The sequence below is a fragment of the Coptis chinensis genome, chromosome 3, assembly GCF_015680905.1.
Source record: "Coptis chinensis isolate HL-2020 chromosome 3, ASM1568090v1, whole genome shotgun sequence".
Lineage (NCBI taxonomy): Eukaryota > Viridiplantae > Streptophyta > Magnoliopsida > Ranunculales > Ranunculaceae > Coptis > Coptis chinensis.
In genome coordinates this window covers 123,224,700-123,234,815 of record NC_141458.1, presented here as the reverse complement: position 1 = coordinate 123,234,815, position 10,116 = coordinate 123,224,700, and the positions used below count along the sequence as shown (strand labels likewise).

Genomic DNA, 10,116 nt, shown 5'->3' with positions numbered 1-10,116 from the left:
TACAATCATACTTCTCTCGAAGGTAGCTCTAATTTAGGACATCCGGATCTCTAGAATCGGGTGGATTAAGCTAAACATACTCAAAAAAATCATGACGGTTTGCATTTCCTAGTACACGCTTCACCGAGCATGAGACCCTTCAACTCTATTGGTCGTTGTACAGATTTAAAGTGAATGTGTTGGTGGGTCCAACAACATACGAATCGATCCCTCGTGAGGAAACCAAGTCTCACCGCAAATAACAAACAAAATTGGAGTACTCAACCCCGTAATATTTTTCCAAAGCATCCCATCTACTGGAAAATAACCTCGTCTTCGATTTGACTACGGTGTTCCACGAACCGGGCCTTCTACAAGTTTCAGAGTTGGAAAAATATCGTAACATTTTGAAGGGACGACGTAGCGATATGCCATCTACATAGATGCTTGTGTGCGTTAGGGAAAACTCGTCGGCCGGCACTCATCGGGGGCTAAGTCCCCGCCGGACACGATCACGGATGGACTTATGTCACCAAGCAAGCCACTAAAATGATGCGGGGCCCACTCATAGTCATTTGTTGTTTCAGATCGGCAAAGACCGACACACGGTGAAAGATTTCCATGTGAAGTCACCCCAACAAACTGTCATTTAAAGGCCACCGATACCGTTAGTTTTGTAGGTGGCGTCTAACATGAAAAACCGTTGGAAAAGTCCGAGCCAACTTAACACCTTACGGATGGGCCCATAACAATCCCGTTATCTCCTCGGTATTCTCATCCTGTCTCAACTCCTCAAAATAATGTTCTTTTGCTAACAACTCACACAATCTCTGTAATTGTGTGAGACCGTTCATATCCAATTTCCTCACCTTCTGCCTTGCAGTGTAGACTTGGGATATACTAGAGATGTTATCATGATACCTATTCTTGATGGAATCCAATATTTGTTTAGGTTTTATTCCACACTTACTCATCTCTGACAAATACTCGAACTCTAGAACAGTTAGTCGAGTAGCAAATGCATGTCCTTCAAGGGTCTTCGCCAATGGATGGTTGTGAACACCATTAAGAACGACAATTTTCCAACTATCGACAAGTGCCGCGTTGGAAAATACCTTTTAACTTAAATGGACATCCCGATTTCTTGGTTCCGACCTTCTCTTATTAGCCTTCTCTTAGCCTTCCTTCTTGTGTGACCGATACACACCCGAAAGCACTCACAAGCCAAATTCAATCTTGCTACTCGGTTTCCTTTGGCACACTCAGGCTTTTCAATGACCACAACAACATTAACTTGTCTTCCTCTAGCGGTTGCCCAATCGATTGCCTCGCTACGTGTATGAAAGACCTAAACACATAAAAAACAACAACTATTATTAATACACTAATAAAATTATATTTAGAAAATTTAAAAAAAAAAATGAAATCAATGCCTACTCAATCATACCTCTTCTGTAGTAAAAATTTCTGTTGTATCACTTAAAATCGGTTGACAATCCACATCATTCGAGTTTGCAGAAGATCGGTTCCCGGATAGCGGCAAAGAATTCTACATATAGAAGAATAAAACAAGAGTCTCAAACAATGCATTTAGTTTCAAACGACCCAGCCATGTAGTTTCATCAAGAGTCCAAACGACCCGGCCATGTAGTTCTATAGTGTAATGAAACGACCTGGCCATGTAGTTCTGTAGTGTAATGAAACGACCCAGCCATGTCGTTCCATAGTGTTCTCAAACTACACCGCCATGTCGTTCCGTAGTGTTCTCAAACTACAGGCCCATGTCGTTTGATAGTGTTACCAAACGACCCAGCCATGTCGTTTGGGCTCGGGTTTTGCATTCATTCATTTTGCATCCATTCATTCATTCATTCAATCAATCAAGTGTTTTGTATTCATTTTAATCAAGTGTTACCTCATTATTTAGGTTTGCATTTTGTCGTCGACGATTTCTCGGAATTTCATTTGCTCGACTTGTCGCATCTTCAAATTCTTCACCTTGACCTTCAACATTTTGTTCCACTTCTTCACTTTCAACATATCTTCTATTTTCTCCTTCTCTAATTTGTTGTTCTTCTCTAATTTGTTGTCAGACATCAAACATTACCTCAAATACTTCTTCTTCATCTTCATGTTCCATTTTAGAGAAACTTGAGTGTGTAGAAACTTGAGTATGTAGAGAAACTTGAGTATTCTATGTAAACCCTAAACTCTAAACCGAAGTGAATGAGTATTCTATATATATTTGAAATTTTGATATATTTGAATAATTGAGTGAAATATATTTGTAAACCCCCAAACTAGTTTATTATTTACAATTGAATAAAAAAATGGAAAATAACAAGTTTAGATATAAAAGCAGATTATTATTTTAGATTTGGATAATTTAGTGAAATATGTTTGAAATTAAATTTTTTTTTTTTATGTTTAAATTTTTAAATTTGTAAACCCTAAACCCTAAACCCAAACCCCAAACCCCCAAACTAGATTATGATTCAAAATTTGAAAAGAAAATAAAAAATAATAAGTTTATAAATAAAACAAATTATTATTTTGAATAATTAAGTAAAATTTGTTAGCACTAAATTTGTAAATAACTCTAAACCCTAAACCCTAAATCTCAACCTAGTTTTATGATTCACAATTTTAAAAATAAAATAAAAAATAACAAGTTTAGATATAAAACAAATTATTATTTCAAATAATTAAGTGAAATATGTTGATGCGAAATTTCTAAACCTTGAACTCTGAACTCTAAACCCCAAACTAGTTTATGATTCACAATTGAAAAAATAATAATAATAACAAGTTTAGATATAAAACAAATTATTATTTTAGATTTTATAGCATGTTTGATTACATGTTTTAACTTGGTTATAAAGATACTATGTCATAACGGATAAAGAGTGTAGAGTGCATGTAGTTTTATTGATGTAATTGTGTTGTTTCTAACCCAATTTTTAAATCGGATTTCAATTTTTCTAATTCAATTGAAATCGTTTGAGTGCATTTGGAATCGTTTGAGTCGCGTGTCCACGTCGTTTGAGTGTACACTCAAACACGTGACAAGTCGTTGAGTGTAAACTCAAATTACATGTCCAAGTCGTTTGAGTGTTACTTTGAGTTTGAGTTACACTAAAACTAGATGGCCAAGTCGTTTGAGTGTATACTCAAACGATATGGACAAGTCGTTTGAGTGTTACTCACACTACTTTGAACTACGCTTGACGGCCATGTAGTTTGAGTGTACACTCAAACTACTGCGGTCATGTAGTTTGAGTGTACACTCAAACGACATGACCGCGTAGTTTGAGTGTACACTCAAAGCGACATGGCCGCGTAGTTTGAGTGTTAGTGTGAGTAACAACTGAAACGCGGCCATGTAGTTTGAGTGTACACTCAAACCATGTAGTTTTCAGAGTGTACACTCAAACTACATGGCGGCGTAGTTTGAGTGTACACTCAAACGACATGGCCAGCGTAGTTTGAGTGTACACTCAAACTACATGGCAGCGTAGTTTCGATGTTAGTGTGAGTAACACTCAAACGATTAATGTCATGATGCGAGTGTACACTCAAACGACTTGGCGAAGTCGTTTTGTTTTCACTTAAACGACATGGTCATATCGTTTACGTTTTACACTCAAACGACGCGACCATGTCGTTTGAGTAAAACGTAAAACGACTTCGCCAAGTCGTTTGAGTGTTTATTTCGACATACATGGTAATGTCGCTTGAGTGTAAACGTAAAACCAACCGGAGGGTTCGTTTTGGCAATACCGGTTGAATTGGTTGTTGGGCTTGGGCTTTATGGCAAATTTGTAATATGGCAAATTTGTAAAATTTCTTTTTTTTTTTGAGGGGTTGCCCAATCCAATTTGATGAGTGCCCAATGGAATCACCTACAAAAGATACCCATGTTAATACGGGTACTCGTCAAACCTGTCGTTGTTTGAATTATATTTCTATACGATTTTTGTAATTACGTGTCGGTGCCCTTTTGATTTCAAAAGAAATATCGACATTCTGACGGTCAATAAGCATATATGAGTTGAATTGTACGTTCATTGAGGACAAATTTATTTTTATTTTTCCGCAAAATAGGAAGAAGAAGGAAAACGATCAAAAGGAAAAGTCAGTTGAACTGTTGAAGACTTGGAACTTCGAATGGGGAGTTGCATCTGCATGAGGTTTACCCTTTGCTTTTTCCTTACTGCCAAAAGTTGTCGAAGTGTCGTCTCAATCGACCGGAATAAATTGAGCAAGTACCATTGCGTATTGGGTACTGCAATGATCTAGCTAATGCGTAAATTATATCTGCGAGTCAAGTGAACATGTTAATTCTGTTTGTTTCAACTCAAAACGCTTGTAAAAAATAAATAAAATAATCAATAAAAACTAGGCCGATTTATGCTATCAACTAGTTTGTAGGTCCGTGTATATGCACCGGTTTTTTTGAAAATATTTATATTTTTTTTAGAAAATTAGGACTACCATTTTAGTCGCTAACCCGTTTTAATTTTCTAACAAATTGTTTTAAATTAAGTTTTAAAAACCCGTTTTTTCAATTGGGAGAGAGATTCTGTTTTAATAGGAAAATGATTCCCGTTTTAATTAGATCTGTTAGGTTTTAATTTTAATTTTCAATAGGAGAGGAATTCTCATTTTAATAGGAGAAGGATTCTCGCTTTAATTAAAAGTGTTAGAATTTGTTTTAATATGAAAAGAATTCTCGTTATAATAGAAGAGAAATTCCAATTTTTCAAATAGAAGAGAAATTCTCATTTTAATAGGAAATGATGTGGAATTTTAATAGAGCTCGAAAAATACCTCTTATGGGAGCTTTAATATTAAGACTAGTTTGTAGGCGGAGCATGCATCCGGTCTTTTGAAAATATTTAGGTTTTTTTTAGAAAATTGGGACTACCGTTTTAGTCGCTAATCCGTTTTAATTTTCTAACAAATTGTTTTAATTAAGTTTTAAAAACCCGTTTTTTTCAATTGGAAGAGAGATCATGTTTTAATAGGAGAATAATTCCCATTTTAATAGGAGAATGATTTTCGTTTTAATTAGAAGTGTTAGAATTTATTTTAATACGAGAGAAATTCCCGTTGTAAAAAAGGATTCTCATTTTTCAAATAGAAGAGAAATTCCTATCATTTTAATAGGAGATGACGTAGAATTTTAATAGAGTTCGAAAAATATTCTTTGTGGGAGCTTTAATATTAAGATATAGATATAGATATCGGCCGAGAGCCCGAGATGATAACATAAAACCACAAAAATTATCAGTTTTTCACCCAAAAAAATACATAAAATTAGACTCTTAAACTGGATTAATAATAAAATAACTTGATCAATACACAAAACTAAGAGCTTACTTATTTTCTTCTCTTTAAAGAAAGTTAGGTGTACAAATTCTTATATTATCTCTCTAGTGTATATTCTCTATTTTTTTTTCTTCCTTTTATTTCTTTAAATATTTAATATAATTATTATATTTGACATTTTCATAGTATCCGGAACTTGAGATGGTTGGATGTGATTATAAGAATTTGATATTTTTTTGTTGCATCTAGGATAACTATTTCGTAATTTTTTGTATGACTATACTCATATATTTTAAAAGGGTCAGATTAAGCACCAATTCATTGATTAATCTCATATCGCTCCTCAACCGATTTTAACTGCTTAGTATGCTCAGTCTTTTAACTTCGCTGATTCATGAACTTGTCGCGTCAATTTTTATTTGATATGCAAAGTCGAACCAAGTGATTCGCAAACATAACAAATTTTGAAACTGTCATTAGGAAGACCAAGAGTTTAACTAAAGATTTATTAAGCCATAATAGTGTCACATATCTAAATCCTGGATGAGACGGGAAGATTGCAGCTTGCGATGATCCCGACCCCGAATACATCCAAACGTAGGAGCAACACGTATTTCCCAGCTCAATCCATGGCCAATTGCTACTAGCACAACGATTCTATTTATATTATTTACTTCTTCTACCAAATTCAATGAAATCACACTCCTTGCATCCCTATAAATACTCACCATTCACCAATACATTCCATCATCCACACACCTCTAATCACTAGTACCACCAAAAGAATACTAGAAACAGTTATTAAGAAATGGGTTCCAAGAGCTATGCATCGATCAGTAGCTCTTTTCCTTGCACTCCACCTCTTCTTCTTTTCCCTTGTCACTGCAACAAGCTGCTCTTGTCATCCTAAGTCAAAGCCTAACCCTAACCCTAATTAAGCCAAAGCCAACTCCAAGTCCTCCTAAGTCAAAGCCTACTCCAACTCCTAGGACTCCACCAGGACGTAAGCCAACACCAACGCCTCCAACTCCATGTCCAACAACTCCAATGCCCCCAGCCCCCAGCCCCTACTCCCACACCTACCATGGGTTGCCCAAGAGATACTCTAAAGCTAGGTACTCCTGCTAACATCCCTTGCTGCTCTCTCATCCAAGGGCTTGATCACCTTGATGCGGCTCTGTGCTTGTACACTAATATGAAAACCAACATATTGGGTATCAATCTCAATGTCCCAATATCCCTCAGCTTGATTCTCACCGCCTGTGGAAAGGATGTCCCATCTGGTTTCAAATGTGCCTAAGCAATCGCACTTTTTGTACTTTTAGTTGTATTAAGCCTCTACAATTTCTTACTTTTATTCAATCCTTTCTCTATGTTACAAAGGAAGACTTATTGATAAGAAAAGCAGGATAATCAGTGCCAAAACTTGAAATCAGAAATTCTACTGATACAAGTATCAGTAGAATATCTGATTTCAAATTTTGGCAGTGATTATCCTTCTTTTCTTATCAATAAATCCTCCTTTGTAACATAGAGAAAGGATTGAATAAACAAAAAATAATGTGGACAAGTACCTAAGTATATTCTCACACAGTGAATGATGCAAGTGAAAGATATTAAAGCATGTTCCAATCATTTCATACACAAAGACCAGGCTGCTTTTTTAATTTTCTTTTTCTTTTCCGATAATATATAAACACCAGGCTGATATCTTTAAAAGTTGTACACTTCATCAATACAGTCACACAGTCCCAACTAGTGTACACTTTCTATATATTTTTGTATTGAAGTAGGAAGGTTGTTGTGATACTCTGGGCGTGGCCCGAAGAGGGTAATGATGGAAAAGTGCTTAGCCTAGATTTGGGTGACGCGCCATGGTCTGATCCCATTTCTTTTAAGTGGTTGTCCAAAGATCTGGCCATGATCGAGTAATTGATTCTCAAAATCCTATAATCCAGGTTTTTTCTGGATAATTTGGCTGTGGGGTTGGTGAGAACTCCACAGTTAAGCATGCTGGCACTAAAATGTACAGCAACAATTAGGGGTGATTTCGGATCGGATCGGATCGGATAAAGGACTTTCGAAAAAAATTCCAATTATTTTAGGATGACAATTTTTTCAGAACCAAAAGTTCGAAAATCGAAAATTTTTCAGAAATTCAGAATCCCATAAAATATGGAAGTAAATCAGAAATTTGAATTATATAATTGAATTCTCTTTTTAGAATAACCATATTTTTTTTATTAGTTAATACATTCATTTAGCAATTATTTTGAAATATATTAATTAAGCAAACAACTTAGACCTTTTAACATATTCATTCAGCAAATTTTTTTCTTCATGTTAATGCATTAATTCAGTAAATAGGAATATGGGATAAATTGATACATATACTAGAATGACAATAATGATTTCTTAAAGTTGTGAAGAGACAATGTTCTACTTCTCTAGGGTTTTTATTTGGTTTGTAAACTATATGTAGTTTTAATTTAGTAACTATATGAAATAGACCGCTATATGTTAAAAAATCGGAAATTAATCGAAAATCGGATCGGATCGGATTTTGAAAACACATCCAATTCCGAGCCAATTATTTTTCAGAAAAATCGGATATCGGAATTTCGGATATCGTAACACAAATATCATTGCCAAATTCGGAAAAATATCAGATCGGAATTCGGAAAAAAGAAACACCCCTAGCAACAATGGGCTCGAGTTAGCAGTTCAAAAAGGCTTAAGGAGAATTAACGCACAAACAGACTCAAACACTGTGGTCGCATACTTAAGGAGGAGAGAACAACAACCATGGCGGGCAAAGCATCTGATGGACGAAATCCAGGAGTTGATAGGGAGATTAGATGTTTTTTCAGTTTGCCATGTATATAGAGAGACAAATAGACTAGCCGATGCATTAGTCGCTACTATTCAGTTAGTTAGTTATAGAGATAGTACCCAGTTCTTTTTCTGAGGATGTAAAAAAGATTATTTATGAAGATGCCACGGGCAAACAGTATGTTAGAATGTAACCAAGACATATGATTATTTCTAATAAAATAGGGATAAGGGACCTCTCAAAAACCCTGCTTGCCTTTCAAAAAAAAAAATGAAGAAATACTCCTTTTAAGCAAAAAAAATAGTTTTTTAGATTTCCACCACCAGCAACTTTGCCAATTAGAGTTCCACCCCCAATTTCACAGCATGACCAAGTCAGCCCCCTTTGACTGGATGCCATCCGGTTAGTGCATGTGCAATGTCAATTTTACCCCTCACCATGTAAAATTAGCAAAATACCCTTTGACCCTCACAAGACCAAAACCAATCCAATTGCCACGTGGCGTCATCACAACTATTTAATCCAACGAACATAAATATTTTGCCTAAATGACGTTGACTACCTCTGCCCATCTAAAATTAACCTCACTCATGTTTGCATCAACCACCACGTGGCAACTGTTGTGGTGGACCTGAACTCGTGGCAATTGATGATGATGACACGTGGAAACTGCTGTGGTGGACCTGAACTGGAATGATGACACGTGGCAGTTGATGATGATGACAAGTGGCGACTGATGATGATGACACGTGGCAGTTGATGCAAACATGAGTGAGGTTAGTTTTGTACTTTTAGGTGGGCAGGGGTAGTCGATGTCATTTAAGCAAAATATTTATGTTAAGTTGGATTAAATAGTTGTAATGACGCCACGTGGCAATTGGATTGGTTTTGGTCTTGTAAGGGTCAAATGTTATTTTGGTAATTTTACATGGTGAGGGGTAGAATTGACATCGCGACATGCACTAACCGGATGGCATCCATCAAAAAGGGCTGACTTGGTCAAGTTATGAAATTGGGGATGGAAATCTAATAATGGAAGAACTTGGGGTGGAAGTTTAATTGGCAAAATTCTTTGGGGTGGAAATCTAAAAAGTATTTTACATGGTGAGGGGTAGAAATGACATTGCACATGCACTAAGGAATAAGGATGACATCCAGTCAAAAGGAGCTGACTTGTGTGAAATTGAGGGTGGAAGTCTAATAATGGAAGAATTGGGGGTAGAAGTCTAATTGGCAAAATTACTGGGGGGGGGGTGGTGGAAATCTTAAAAACAGAAAAAAACAAAAATGTAGAAATACTTCATCTGATGCATTCCTCTGTTCCCCATGCTCGATTCTGTCAGACCACTCCCTGAACCCGGTGGTGCCAGATACACAAATTATGCAAACTGCTGGTGATAGAAACTTCTGCTCCCAACATCCCCAATTTTGCCCTTTATACTGAGGCCTAATAACAAAACAGAAGTCATCATCAGTTGGAGGACTTCAATCAGCAAAGTTAAAGTTCACACGGTGACAAAACGGTTGAACGTCATTTAAATTGAGCATGCTCTGAACCATGAGTTTAGAAAAAGACAATAGCCAGTAGAGCTTACCATTCAAGGCTGAAGTGGGACTGATGCAGCTCAAACGAAGACACGCCATCACGGCCAATGTGAGGACTTCGTCCCTCTTCACTGTATTTGTCGACAACAAGCTTGGTTGTATCTTAAACACTAGCTCCTAATTTAACCAAAGTCTTCACAGGACCTGGGCTACACTCCACAGTTACATTCACCATTTCACCACTACCTTCGCGTCTTTATTATACCTCTGCATTACCATTTTCGTTCTTTAGCTTCACAAACGTTAAGAAAAGAGTAGGGCAAAAAAGAACGAATCAACTATGAAGTTCCATGGAACAGGAATGAATAATATGTTCCTGGCTACTGTAAAGTTTACATATTCTTAGATTAGGATGGTTCTGTATTTGA

General features: G+C 36.3%; 1 long non-coding RNA gene across 1 annotated transcript; it reads right to left on the bottom strand.

Moving 5' to 3' along the window:
- Positions 1-1,247: 1,247 nt before the first annotated feature.
- On the bottom strand, positions 1,248-2,043 carry LOC147514063 (uncharacterized). The gene is made up of 3 exons (XR_015215890.1): positions 1,895-2,043; positions 1,427-1,528; positions 1,248-1,327 (listed from the first exon to the last, which is right to left on the bottom strand). It is a non-coding gene; the product is annotated as an uncharacterized LOC147514063 (long non-coding RNA).
- Positions 2,044-10,116: the final 8,073 nt, after the last annotated feature.